Source organism: Muntiacus reevesi, chromosome 1 (genome assembly GCF_963930625.1).
Source record: "Muntiacus reevesi chromosome 1, mMunRee1.1, whole genome shotgun sequence".
Classification (NCBI taxonomy): domain Eukaryota; kingdom Metazoa; phylum Chordata; class Mammalia; order Artiodactyla; family Cervidae; genus Muntiacus; species Muntiacus reevesi.
In genome coordinates, this window is record NC_089249.1 from 237,424,934 (window position 1) to 237,439,217 (window position 14,284).

The window sequence follows — 14,284 nt, forward strand, 5'->3', positions numbered from 1 at the left end:
ACAATTCACTTATTCAGTAAATATTCTTTAAGAACTTTTGAACTGAGAGACTTGGCTACGTTCTGGGTCCTACTGGTAATCAAAATAAGTTTGTTCTTTGTGCAGTTTACAATCCAGGGAGGGAGCAAGAAAACAAGATTATAAAAATATAATACAGTGTGAAAAGAGAAAAACAACCCATGACATCCGAGAGCTAACCTTGGCATTGCCATAGCACTCTTTGGTCCAAATGAAAAATGAAAAACAAGTGACCTTGATGTTCTCCTGTTTAGCAAACAACTTCGCAGAATATTAACATCCAACAAAGCTGGTCTGCAACCATGATGAATCAAGACGAAGACAGTACTACTCTATAATTAAGCCTGAACTCAGGCAAAGCGAACATCATGCAAACTACCAAACATCCCCTATTTTAGGTTAATATGAGTGACTGCTGATTCTTTACCAATTACAACTTTAGCCTATTCTTTCCTCCTTCTAAATAAGACTTTTTAAGATGCCAATCATAGAATTCTCACTTCCTGAGGGTATCCAATCCAGGGCAAAGCCATTAAAATTTCCCCAAATCAACCTAATAATCCCAAATCTGGACAATAAATCCTTCCTAATATCCTTTTACTGATGTACCTTATGGCTTCCATTGTGTTCTCTCTCACAGAGATAAATAATCTATCCAACCTGTCCAACTAAGGTGCTCTTCAGGTGTGGTCTTGGGCAAATGCAAAACTTGAAAGTGGCAACAATACCATGCCTGTTGTTCAAACCCTCTTTCTTGCTTTTCTCTTCAGGGGCATAAGGAACATGAAATAGGTACTACCTGAACTCTTAAATTAAGGGGTATGGAATATTTTATTCATCTATTTATTCACTCATTGGCTTATATGCTAACTTGTCCCAAAAATAATTTAAGGAGGCTGATATTATTCAGTGGATTCAGAGGTATAGAGTAGGGGGCAGCTCCCTGATAACTGTCATATAAAGACAACACTCTGACCTAACAGTACACCTAGAGACAATGGAACCTAAGGTGAGATGAAAGTACCCCAATGACCCTGATGTTTAATGGGATACCCCTTCCCCAAAAGCCGAAGCTCCCTCTATCCTTTCCTCAACCATGTTAATCACCTGCTGTCAGCTTATACCTGACTCCCTGGTCCTTATAAGCCTCTTCTTCCCTTTATTGGACACTCTTCATTCCCATCTCCATTTTTGATTCTTATTCACTACTGGTGGAAAGTCTGTTCTCAGGTTTTAGAAGAAAACCCCTCATATTTTCTTTTCCTGTTAGTCTTCAAAAACATAAGAAGCTCTAAATCAATCTTCATGTAAGTCTAAGTCAAGTTACTCTTAGCCAAACATAATGATTTTCAAGTGACTGCTCTCATAAGAGACGTTTAAAAACATGTTGGGATTTGATTTTTATTTGTCACAGTGACTTGAGTGGTACTAATAGCATTCAGTAGATAAATACCCTTCAATGCACGACACAAAAAAGAAGTAACCCATCCTAAATGCCAATAGCTGACTTCCCTGATGGTCCAGTGGTTAAGAATCCACTTCCAATGCAGAGTACATGGGTTTAATCCCTGCTCCAGGAGGATTCCACATTCTGCGGGGCAGTGGAGCCCATGCACCACAACTACTGAACCAGCGCGCCCTAGAGCCCATATTCCACAACAAGAGAAGCCACTGCAAGAGACGCCTGTGTACCGCGACTAGAGAGCAGCCCCGACTTGCCACAACTGGTGAAAGTGGTGAAGACCCAGCATGGCCATAAATAAAAAAATAGAATTTAAAAATTCTAAAAACATCTGCTTTAACAACGAACAAAAAAAAAAAAAAAAAAACCAAAATGCCAATGCTAATCCTACTGAGAAACATCTCACCCATAGAGGCAAAGTATCTACTGCATCCAACCCTGCTGCTTCTTCCCATGCCCACACCAGGTATCAGTAATCAATGAGAGCACACTCCACTGAGCTGGCCATGGTTGCAAAATCTTTCTCAACATAGCAATCAAAGCATGTTGTGTACATCAGATTTGGCATGGAAGGCAAAATCCATTTGTCATTCTGGCCCTTACCTTTTTAAGACAAAGGAAGCCTCATTGTTCTTGAGATGAAGTCTCTATGTGGCACCTGGGTCCTCTTCCATTTCCTTGCCTTGATCATCTATCTGCAACAGAGAAGAAAAAACCCAAAACGTGTGATAAGCCCACTCTCAAGGCTCTGTCCCTCAGGTTAGACCTTTAAAGGTAGAACATTTTTCATTCATACAGAAATAAAAATTTGCAGAACAGAGAGTAACATTTGGCTTGTTACAAGTTTACAGGAATGTCATGACAGCTAGAAGCACAAATGATTCTGGCACTGAGAAGTTTGCAACAACTGATCACACTCCCTCCCCTTTTAATACAAAAGAAGCCTGAATTTTAACTCTGGATACACTAGCTCCACCATCTTCATGATTCGCTGGCTTTCCAAATAAAGTGGTCATTCCTTGTCCAAACATGTCATCTCTTGATTTATTGTTCTGTCATGCAATGAGCAATATGAGCTTGGACTTGGCAACATGACCGTTCTCCCAGGTCTTCTAAGACAAGGGCACCATCAGTGATGTCAGCTCTGTGGCTGGGACTCTGCACCATCCCAAAGGATCTGACTGAAGCATCTAAAGTTTTGCTCCTTATGCACTGAGTGAGCTACACCCTCTAGTGGGGAAAACACACGTAGTATATTGAACTTCTTTGGAAGAATAACACCGAAAAGAAAACTCATCTCAGATACTGAATTTTTTTAAAAAAATGGGGTTGAGGGAGGTGGGAGCAAAGTAGGGGAGGTGGGGAGGATTTCCATGGCATTTGTACCTTAAAAATCCAGAGGGATCTCTGAATTCAGGCATGACTCCACCCAGTCTCACAAATTGTTGCCAGGTTTTTTTCTGGTCTCCTTTTTTGATCCATCCATGTTTTCCTTGACATTGTCTTCATTCTTAGGCTTTGACCACTTCACCCATTCCAGAGGTAAACCCTGGCAGCTCCAGAGTTACAATTTCAGTAGAAGAGAACTTACCTTTCTTAAAACTTCTAGTAAAAGATTTGAAGCTTATACACTAGTTGGGATAAGATTGCTGAATCAGTCTTTAGGGCTACAAGTGTGCTTTAAATTTTATTGAAATAGAATAAATTACAAGGCACTGCAGGAGCCAGAGGTGAAGCAGACCTCCTGAATGGACTAGATGAGGATAAAGAACTGTTCCCCAAAGGAACATTAAGGCACTGTTGCCAGGAAAATGAAAGAAGTAACTAAACCACACATTAATACTACCCTTTGGGATTCCATTTTTCTCTCCTCTGAATCTGAGGTTGTCCTCAGGCCTGCCCAGAGTTCAGCCCCCTGCTATTTTCCTGCCTTTTACCACACTTAACTATCTGTATCATAATAAGTTATGGTACTGCCAGGAGCTGAAACACTTTACTATCTTAGTAGAAGGCAAGGAAATATCACCCAGAGAGCTAAGCCTTCTGGAAAATACACTTTCATACCCATACAAAATCATTTGATGTGCTGGCCCACAAACCATGGGCAGTCTGGTGGCCTCTCAACTTCAGAGGACCCCAGGGCATTTCTGTTCTCACGGTTACTTCTTGCTCCATATCCCTAATTTTGCAGAGTTCTCCATCAGCCCCTCATTTCACCTTTTAATATTATCCACCACTTGGCACAGCACTTTGGTGCTTCATTCCTCAAACATTTTCAAGGCTATTCAGAGTAACATGTTTTCTGAAGGTTTAGGATAATAGAGGCAGTTAATGGCTAACACAGCATAGTAAATATTATCAGGAATATCTTTGTTAAAAGTGATGAAATCTAACTGAAACTTAGCCTAGGTCGAACAAGAATTGGGTGGGTTCATGCAATTAGCAGGACCCAGCATCTTAATTCAAGATCAGCAGTATCCCCAAACTGAAGCAACACAAGGAGTCTTACTGTCCACCTCTGACCTCTGCTAGTCTATGAATTGCATGAAATGCTAGTTTCGTCATCTCCCACACAGATTCTATCTACATGATGATTTAATGCTGTTACCACCCTAGTCATGTATCCTCACAGCTTGAGAGCCAAAAGGAAAAGGGTTGGGGTGGGAAGAAGAGAAATCATGGGGCTTAGCTATTCCCCATCAATATGCAACTACAATCTGCCAATATGGGGAATTGAATTTTTAAGTAATTATCTTATAACCAACAAAATTAAATGCAAGCATAGAAATGAATAAATCACATCTACATTTTAGTTTGGGTTAAGAAATAGTCTACAAATAATTATAATTTAAAATACAGATACTTTAAGAAAATATAACATAGTAAAGAATATGATGGATGAATTGTGTGATTCCAATTTGAAATCTTTAATTATTGATTTAAATTTAGAATTTTAAGAGAATAAAAATTTTATTAAGTGTGTATTATTGGCAGTTTGAGAAGTTGTCATTTGCCACCTTTATGTTTAACTGAATAGAGTTGTAACATTTGGAAAGAATTTTGTTATAACTGAAGTACTTAAAAGCAAAAATTGAGAACATTTATCCTTTCATTAATTCTTTCATCCAACTAAGTTTAACTGTATACCCACCCCCCTATCTGTTCATGTTTGAGAAACTGATTCACCTGGATGTTTGCCTGTCTCCCTTGACCAAACTGCAGGTAGAAATATATCCACTTATTGTATTTGTTTCTTTGCAGCTAGTCCAATGCCTCCCCTGAGAGCAAGCATTCAGAAAATATTTGTTGAATGAATTAATGAACCATGTCAGATTCAAAATACAACCAGTGTTCGAAAACTACACTGGCTTTCTACCTATTATTTTTGGAATTTAAGGACCATCAGTTTCCATCCCAGTATTAGGCTCATTCGGGTGGGCCCAGTTCATCAGCACATTTCATTTCTTTCCTTGTGACAGCTGAATGAGGTTAATTCACCTTCTACTAATGCGGGGGAGGGGGGGGGGACTTGCTCATTTAGTCAAGGTCAGGATAGTCATAGAGTATGTGAGGGGAAACTGAGTCCTGTGTGCCCTATATGCAGCAAAAGGAGATTGAAATGGTAGACTGAAACCAAGGCATATTGGGCCTTGGAACTCTGATCAACAAGAAATAAATGTATGCTTTAAGGTTTAAAGTTTAAGAAAAAATGAGCCATTGACACATTCCTTGTGTGCTTTAAGAAGATTAATCAGATTGTTATTTGGAGGAAAAATTACAAGAGTGCACAGGAGGAATATGAGTTTTGAAGTAAGACAGCTAAAATTTCACAGTGATTCTCATTTGCTAGCTGTGTGAACTTTAGTAAAACACTTAACCTCTCTGAACCTGAATTACATTACCTGTAAGATGGGGTAAGCAATGCTTACCTCACAGAGTTCATAGAGATTAAACATAATGATGTATTTTAAGTGACTGGTAGAGACACATTGTGATTAACACAATGAAAAAACAAAACATTAAGAATTTGCAAGTGAGACACAAGAGACAGGATGATGAGACAGAGAGACATAATTAAGAAGTAGTGACACAAGCTCATGGGGGAAGGAAAAGTGAGCTGAACTGGGTGTTTGTTATTACTATTTCAAGCACAGATGCACAGAGCCTGGACACTGTCCTCTGTACTGCTCGGGTATTGTGACATTCCAATGGGCCAGGGTTTCCCAAACTTCACTTAAGTGTTCTTTGTAGATGATGTCTCCCAGATTGCTTAGGAACAGAAACTGCTTCCTACTCACCTCTGCAGCCCTAAGAGTTTAACATATTCCCAGGTCCCACACAGTCTTTTAGTAAATGCTGACTCATGGTAAATAGTTTTTGGCATTTCAAACATCTCTTTTTCTAAAAAATAACTTCTTTACTCTCACATCTCTAGAGAGCTGGCTAAACGATCAGCACTTAATGCAGTTGACAGAGAAAACACAGTAAGGCTTATTACTTAAAAGAAACTTTTTTGAGTTCCTGAAGTTTCTAAATCTTTTCACTTTCTTGACATAACCTTGATCTTGAACAGTATGGTCCAAATTAAAAATGAAAAACAATGGCCTTGTTTATGCTCACTTAGGTCTCATGTCTATAAAAGCTACCCATGAAACTTTTTCTTTTCTTTTTGTGTGTGTGCACGCATGTGCACACGCCTAATCTACCAACTTGTGTTTGGTTTTGATAGTGCAATTTTCTAAGCATATACCTACTTACAACATCCTTTCACAGCATTTCCTTATGTAACTTGGGAAATTTTAAGATGCTTTGAAAGTGAACTTCAGAAAAACCACATGGTAAGAATTCAGTCCTTGAAACTTCAAACACTACTGAGAAAAAGGAAAAAAAAAAAAGAGTCTCTGAACAATCAAATAGTAACAGCTAACCTTTTCAGAATATTTGATATGTGCTAGGCACTCTTCTAAGTGGATTACAAACATTATCTCACAAAAAAAAAATGAGAGAAAGGCTGTTGAGAAATTGGAACCCTTGTGCACTGTTGCTGAGAATGTAAAATGGGGTAACTATTATGGAAAAATTAAAAATAGAATTTCCATGTGATCAAACCATTCCACTTTGGGATATATATCCAAAAGAATGGAAAGTTGGGTCTAGAAAAGATATCTGCACACTAATATTCACTGAAGAATTATTCACAATGTCTATTTACAACAGACATGTGGAAAGTGGGAAGCAACCCAAATGTTCAGTGATGGATGAATGAAAAAGCAAAATATGTTATATGCATATACAATGTAATATAACTCAGTCTTAAAAAGGAAGAAAAGTCTGACACATGCTGCAGCAGAGATGAACCTTGAAAACATTATACTAAGTGAAAAAAAAACAAACAAAAAGGACATATTGTATGACTCTACTCATATGTGCACAGCAAGAGAAAAGAATGGTGGTTGTCAGGGGCTGGGCTGCGGCAGGTGGGAATTGTTTAGGGCATATGGAGTTTCAGTTAGGGAAGATGAAAAAAATCTGGTGGTGGATGGTGATGTAGTCACATAACAACATAAATAGTCTTAATGTCAATGAATTAATGCCACTGTACACTCAAAATTGGTTAAAATACTAAACTTTTTTACATATATTTTGGTGGTGGTGATCTAGTCCCTGAGTCGTGTTTGACTCTGGGGACCCCGTGGACTCAATGGAGCCCACCAGGTTCCTCTGTCCATGGGATTTACCAGACAAATATATTAAAGTGGGTTGCCATTTCCTTCCCCAAGGGATCTTCCCAATACAGGGATGGAACCTGTGTCTCCCACATTGGCTGGTGCATTCTTTACCACTGAGCCACCAGGGAAGCTATGTATGTTTTACAATTAAAAATAAATCATGCAAAGAATCACTCAGGTACACCCTCAAGACTGTACTGGTGGGCTACCAGCATTCCTTTTTGAAGCCTGTGCTAATAAAATCTATATATCTCCCCCCACCAAAAAAACAAACACACAAAGGAGATACTGTAGTAAATTAAAGATGGGCCCCCAATTTTTTGCTACTCATTCAATTAAGAGGTGGAATCTTACCCTTCTCACTTTGAATCTGGGTGGCTTCCTTGACCAACAGAATATGACAGAGTGACTTCTGGGACTCCAAAGGCTGAATCATTTGAAATCCAGTCCTTGAGTTTCCTTCTGTACTGCTTGGGACAGCTCACTTTCTACTCTATTTCTGAGTGCTCCCTATCATAACCCAGCATTCTGCTGTTGAGAAATCCAAGCCAGAAGGATAGATCATGTGTAGGTACTCTGATGGATATTTCTAGCTGAGGCCCTAGAGGGCTTGCAGACTAAATTGTCCACAAGAGAACTTCCATTTGAATTTGCAGTTAAAAGTCTCAGCTGACATCTAACATCAAATGCATGTAACCCCAATTTAAAACTGCCCAACTGAGCGCAGTCAACTCATAGAATCCTAACAAATTATGGTTAGCCACTAAATTTTGCGGTGGTTTTGCATGTACTTACCATAACGACATCCCTTTTTTCCTAACAAACCCGAAGCTTAGAGTTTACATCTCAAGGTCACAGATTGAGTACTCTGTGGTTGTTTAAACCCGCAGATGTGGACTGCAGTAGGGAGGGCCTGCTGTAAAGTTATACTCGAATTTTTTACCCCTAACCCCAGAGCTGTTCAAGGGTCACCCATATTTAGGGGCAGGGCATTTGGAGAGTATACAAAATCTGGGTTTCAGCCTAACTGTGTGACACTGAGCAATTATCTCTGTAGACATACAACGGTTCGCGTCATTTCAGTTAAAGAATGTTGTGGTCATGGAGCCATCGGTCACTGCAGCTGCGCCTGAAGGTGCCTCCTAATGGGATTCAATTCGGAGAAAAGCAGGATTATAGACCCTAGAAATTTAAGGGGCATATCAAGAGAATGATTTCATTAAGCCCAGATTCTCATATTACCTCATATATTAAAAAAGAGCTATGTTCATTAATTTGACATTTTGTTTCTTTAATCAGCAGTAATATTTTCACGTTCAACTACCTGCTTTTTTTCTTTTGCAAACTCTCCTACACATCTGCACGCCTTACCTCCAGAACCGTCATTCGCAGATATCTATCTGAGAGGCCCTCTCCACAGCTTAACTCCTCAGCCAGTGCGCTGAATAAAAGGTAATTCCCTACTTCTAGGCTGTGGGTTGTTGTTGTTGTTGTTTTTCAGTCCACACCCTCTCTTAAGGTAATTTTTTGTAAGGAAAAAACCGGGTCAAATTAACTTCTACCAATATGTCACGGTCGTGGCGAGTGTTTAATTAGACAATGATGAGGAAATCCTTTGGAAACTATAAAATACTGTAAAAAACGCACATACGCAATGTCCCAAATGTAGAGAAAAGCTAACTGAACATTGATGTCTTTACCCCACCTCACCCTCACCAAAAAAAGTTTTTCTGTTTTCAGGTGAGTAAGTTTTGGAAAAAAATCTCTACCGGAACTTAGCTACTTTGCAACCGAGAGACGCGAAACCCCGAAAGGTGCACCAAAGCCACCCAGAAGCAAACCGCAGAATCTGAACTATTTATCCAGCAGCAGGCGCCGCACACTTTAGGCGTGGTAACGCTGTCACGTGATTGAAGGAGTCGCCGCGAGTTTACCGTAAAGCCACGTTTAACATGGCTGCCAGGCTTGGACGCCCGCGCCTCACCCAACATGGCCACAGGGAATGGGCCAAGCCCCGGATGCCAACATTCCGGAAGTGCCCGAGGGGCGGCGGAAGCGGAAGTGTCCCGGCGGTGGGGTCCGCGGGAAGTGTTTGTCGCGTTTCTCCCTCCCCCTTCACCAGTACAACAAACGGAGGGCTGGCATAGGTGAGGCGGCGACCGGGTGGGCATGGGGCGGGCGGCAAGCTAAAGAGCCCGGGGTGCGTACAGCGGCTGGAGGCGACTGGATCGGGCTCTAGGGCCCTCGACCGGTTGGGCTCTCGGTCTCCGGCCCCTTTCGGGCCTAGAGCTCCTCGAAAAGCCGGGATTGGGTTTGTGGTGTATTGGGTTTGTGGTGGTTGGTCTTCGAGGCCCTGGTGGCGGCGTTTGTCACTTTGCCATAACTTTGCCCAAGATCCCAGCATTAGCACTCTCTCTGAGTCTCGATTTCCTGAACAAAATGGGAGTTTTGGCCTGGCTAACTTCTGGGACCCCGTCGTACTCTGGGCGTCACAAATTACACGATTTTAATGTTAAGTCAGTGTTTTAACCTGTGAATTAAAGCCTGTAGTCAGCTACTGAGGGGATTATCTGAGCAGGACGCGGTGAATACATCTTTGAGAAGCGGCCCACCAGGGGATAGGGAGCCCGGAGTTGTAGTGTTACCTCGTCCACCGACTCACTCTGACCTTGCCCATGTCAATTACCCTCTCTGTGGGACGGCTTACATATCTGTAAAATGAGGGTGTTGGGTGCGTTTGATGCCCCTCCGAGCTCAAAAGTCAGAATCTCAACTCCCTTTTAAGGAGTCCTTCCTTAGTAACACGCCTGAAAGCATCTCTTTTCTGCATTTTTGTATAACAAGGTGACTTATCAGAGGTGTCTTCCATATTTCTTTCTAGACAACCAAGCCAAGCAAGGGCACCTGGGCAGTTAGGAAGGTTGCTGTATTTCCTGTGCGCTGGAAAGCTCTGTCCTGAAGACTTTGTTTTTTGAACCTATATCAGCAGTGTAAAACACGCAAATGTGGAAAACAGACCTTTATCTTAAAACTTCTCTTAAATTGGCTGGTTTTCTTACTTTGGGCAAATACCTTCCTTTCTCTGGACTGGAGATTTCTCATCAGACAAATAAATTAGTTAGATTAGGTCACAGGTTCTTAATCCCCCTTCTCATACTCTGCAGGCTGAATGGTAAAGAACACACCTGCCAATGCAGGAAACACAGGTTCGATCCCTTGGTCAGGAAGATCCCTTGGAGAAGGAAATGGCAACCCACTCCAGTATTCTTTCTTGCCTGGGAAATCCCATGGACTGAGGAGCATTGCAGGCTACAGTCCATGGGGTCGCAAAGAGTCCGGCAGGAGTTAGTGACTAAACAACAAAACAATAACTGCACAAATGAAGAATAAAATAATAACTATAAATCCATGATTTTCTGGGGGAGGGAAAAGGTGAGATGTGGAGGGTACATGTTATGTAGCCATATAGATAGAAAAATCTGTGTTTCTAATTTTTAAATCTCATTTTTGACAATTCCTGGTCTAGGTTATCACTAAGGGCTCTTTAAAATTTGTTGTGCTGTGGTTCGTATGTCCTCTTTGGGTAAACTTTTGTGTGTGTTTGTTTAAATGACTGTGTGCCTGGAGGTACACTCTTTAGTTAAAAAAAAAAAAAAGATACTAAGACATAGAGAAGGAGAAAAAGGAAAAACTAGATCACAGTAAAGTGACATAGTGAAATAAAACAGGGCTTGAGTTAAAAGATACAGCACTGGTACTGGTACCTTGTTACAGCACTGATACTTTCTGGCAAGCCAGCTTTCCTCTCTGGTTCTCAGTTTCCTTATCTGGAAAATGAAAGATTCGACTGGATGACTCCTAGATGTTTTCAGCACTGTAATTCTGTTTTTCTTATTTGTTTGTTTTTTATCTGAGCAACTTGGTGGATGTGGTGCAGCATTTCTTTAGGCAGGAGAGGTTGTTCTAGGTGGTAGACAGTAGATCTATGAGGAATGGTGTCAGATTAAGTGACATACAATATTACTTTGATATAAGCAAACTGAAGCCAAAAAAAAAAAAAACCCCACAACAACAACTAAAGAAAGGTGTTAGAAACCTAAGGGGCAGGGGAGCCCTTGAGCTTCATGGGAGGAAAGGCTTTGTCACCACCTAGCACCTAGTAGGCAATAAAAAAATAATCAAGTGAGGGGGCGGTTGGATGGATGGATAGATTGGTAATAGCAAGGTTTAAAAAAGGAGTTTCTCCAAAAAATTATTATTAATTAGATACAAAATGCGAAATTGATTCAGTATTGTGAAAGTCTGATGAAAGAAGAGGTCCCTAAGTTTTCCAGTTAGTTGTAAGATAAGTCAGTTTATCTCTTCCTTATAAAGTATGTTAGTAAGAGACAAACATGTACCTTGGAGGGTCCACTGTGATCTGAGAAAGAGAGTAATTAGAATAAGAGAGATGGAAGATGGTGTTGACAAGATGAGCAGGTATAAGAAGATTTCTAAGTTGTACATTTAGGGAGTAAAGGTGTGGATTTATGTAGGACTTTCTATAGGTATCAGTGGTAGAATTGTGTACAATAAGTGTTAGAACTTCTCTAATGGGAATAGAGAATAAAAAGGGAAATGATTTTGCAAGCAAGGTACTCCTCAGCAAATGGTAGAAATAGCCTTGAGGGTTAAGGTTTAAAAGAGAGGGATAAATTTGGGAGCAACCAGAATGAATTAAATTAGTAGAGGATAGGTAGTCTAGTTTGGGATGGGGGAAACGTGAACTGGCAGATTGCAAGGAACGAAGCAGCCTAAGAAATTGTGTTAATGGAAAAGACCTTCCTTCCCTTGTTGAGTTTTCAAATTTAAAGAATACTCAGAAACAATTCAGACTTATTGTTAGTTAGAATGCACTTGGACCACTAGAACAAAAATGATGCTTCCTTTGGCTAAAGTCTGTTAAACAGCCTTTACAGGATGACTGTAGAGACCCAGGGCTTCTGTAAGCTATTGTGTGGGAATCAAATTAGATGGACCACAGGCTCCAATCTGTGAAGGAGGGTGTGGTCAGCAGCAGTTTTATCAGAGCATCAAGAAGTGCGTCTCCAAGCACTGGGGCATAGTTCTGGAATGCGGCAGCCAGCTGAAGTGCAGAGGACTGACTTGATGACAGGTTGTATAGTGTAGGCTGAATAATTTGAATCCCAGTGTAAACTCTTGACGCTTAATATATGCCTTTGGCAAGTGACTTATACCCTTTGGTTCTGTTTGTCCATCTAAAAATTGAGGAACCAGGTTTGGATAGTGTCCTATTGAAGAGCTTGCGTGTCTCTGTGAAGCCCCTGAAAGTATATGAGTCTGGAAGTGTTTTGTTTTTCTCTTTGGGGAGTGTACAACTGTTGTCATAGTCCCAAATGACTTTGTGGCCCACAAAAAATTAAGAACTGTGTGACTAATCTCTGAGGGACCCTTCACCTTTTAACTTTCACTGAAAATGAAAGTTTTGTCATTCAGAATGACGTTTCCTAGAGGTTTAGTCTCAGCCTCCAGAACTCAGTCGTGACTGACTCTTCACCTGGGGACTGCATGCGACCCCGTGGACTGCAGCCTGCCAGACTCCTCTGTCCGTGGGATTTTCCAGGCAAGAATACGGGAGCGGGTTGCCATTTCCTACTCCAGGGGATCTTCCCAACTCACAGATCAAACCCGCATCTCTTGTGTTTCCTGCATTAGCAGGTAGATTCTTTACCACTGTGCCACCAGGGAATCCCCCCAAAATAACACCTGTTGCTGCAAATAATAGTCTCTCTATATTTGTAGTCATTATTTATACTCACCTCTCCCTTACCCTCCATAATTCCTATGCTAAACTTGTTCCTATGTGTAATCCACTGCTGATAACTGGAATTTCCCTCTTCTCCCCTTTCAGCTGACTGCTGCTTTGGACCTCTCCTACCTGACTGAGTTTCTCAAGTGACAAGTGGTGATATTTTGGAGAGAAGGGTAGGAGGAAACCAAGACAGAGAAGACTAGTCATCATAGTTTTCTGTTGTCACCTGCTTTTATCCTCTTTCTACTGAAAGACAAGCGGTAGAGAGAGTGCACATATAAGAGAGACTTCATCATCACTAGGTCTCTTTGTCTTTCATAGTGTTTTCTTCTCAAACAGGGATACCAGGCCTCTGTACTTAGTGTTAAATGCTCTCAGCATAGTCTAGTCATGTATTTCACTCAAGTGATGATGAAGCCAGCTTCAGTTGAAACAGTTGTGTAGGGTGTTTTGGTTATTGTTTTTAATAGAGTTTGAGTGGTGGTGAGGGAAAGGAATTGAGTCCTTGAAGAAGTCTTTAATGTCCTTAACACTGCCAAGGACAGTGGGACTGGAGAGGACTTGGGGATTTCCCCTAGGTATGGGTCCTGAACTGTTAAAGCCCCTAGGTGGAAGACGGTAGTCTTATCCTTTACCCCACTGTTCATCTCCACGAGTCCCTTCCCCACCGAAGGCTCACTCCTCCACTTGCTGACAAATAAGTAGCTCTGTGACCAAGTTTTCAATTCTAGACTTGATATGAGAACTATATATACAATTTCACCTAAAGTTTTGTTACAGTCCTGCTAACTTGGGCTCTTTGGTAGTTAGTCTTAATATATAGTAGGTTAAATGGATTTTTGTGGGCTTGCTGGAGACCTAACCTGACCTCTCTATAATGTTGTATAATGTCATATCTGTGAGTAAATATTTTCCTGAGTTCTAAACAAGGGAAATTATATAAACTCTGTGATATTTAAGGAGCAATCTATTTGTTTAAAATTTCAAGTGTGTGTTGTTTACTGGAGCTACTAAATCTGATTCACACAAAACCGCAGTATTGCAAAATAAGGAGCTTTGATAAAAGATGGAATCGTAAGATGAGAGTAGCAGATCTACACCACTTAGTGAAAGGAGGATGAAGGGCCAAGAAAGATTTTTACTTAAAGGATGAGGTCAAGAACATGGTATCCGTGAATGGTTAGAGTTAGCAAAGGTGACGGTGTAAAGGGTGATGCATGTGCTAAATAACATAACTGGAGAATTAATCCTTGGTTGGATTGG

The 14,284-nt window shown here is 40.8% G+C and overlaps 1 protein-coding gene across 5 annotated transcripts in view; it reads left to right on the forward strand.

Moving 5' to 3' along the window:
- The first annotated feature begins 9,253 nt into the window (after positions 1-9,253).
- The window catches only part of FBXO38 (F-box protein 38), a 63,068-nt gene continuing 58,037 nt past the window's right edge, over positions 9,254-14,284 (forward strand). For all 5 annotated transcript variants that reach the window (XM_065918859.1, XM_065918861.1, XM_065918860.1 and 2 more), the window contains exon 1: positions 9,254-9,356. The gene's annotated coding sequence lies outside the window, so the exon portion shown is untranslated. The remainder of the gene's footprint in view (positions 9,357-14,284) is intronic.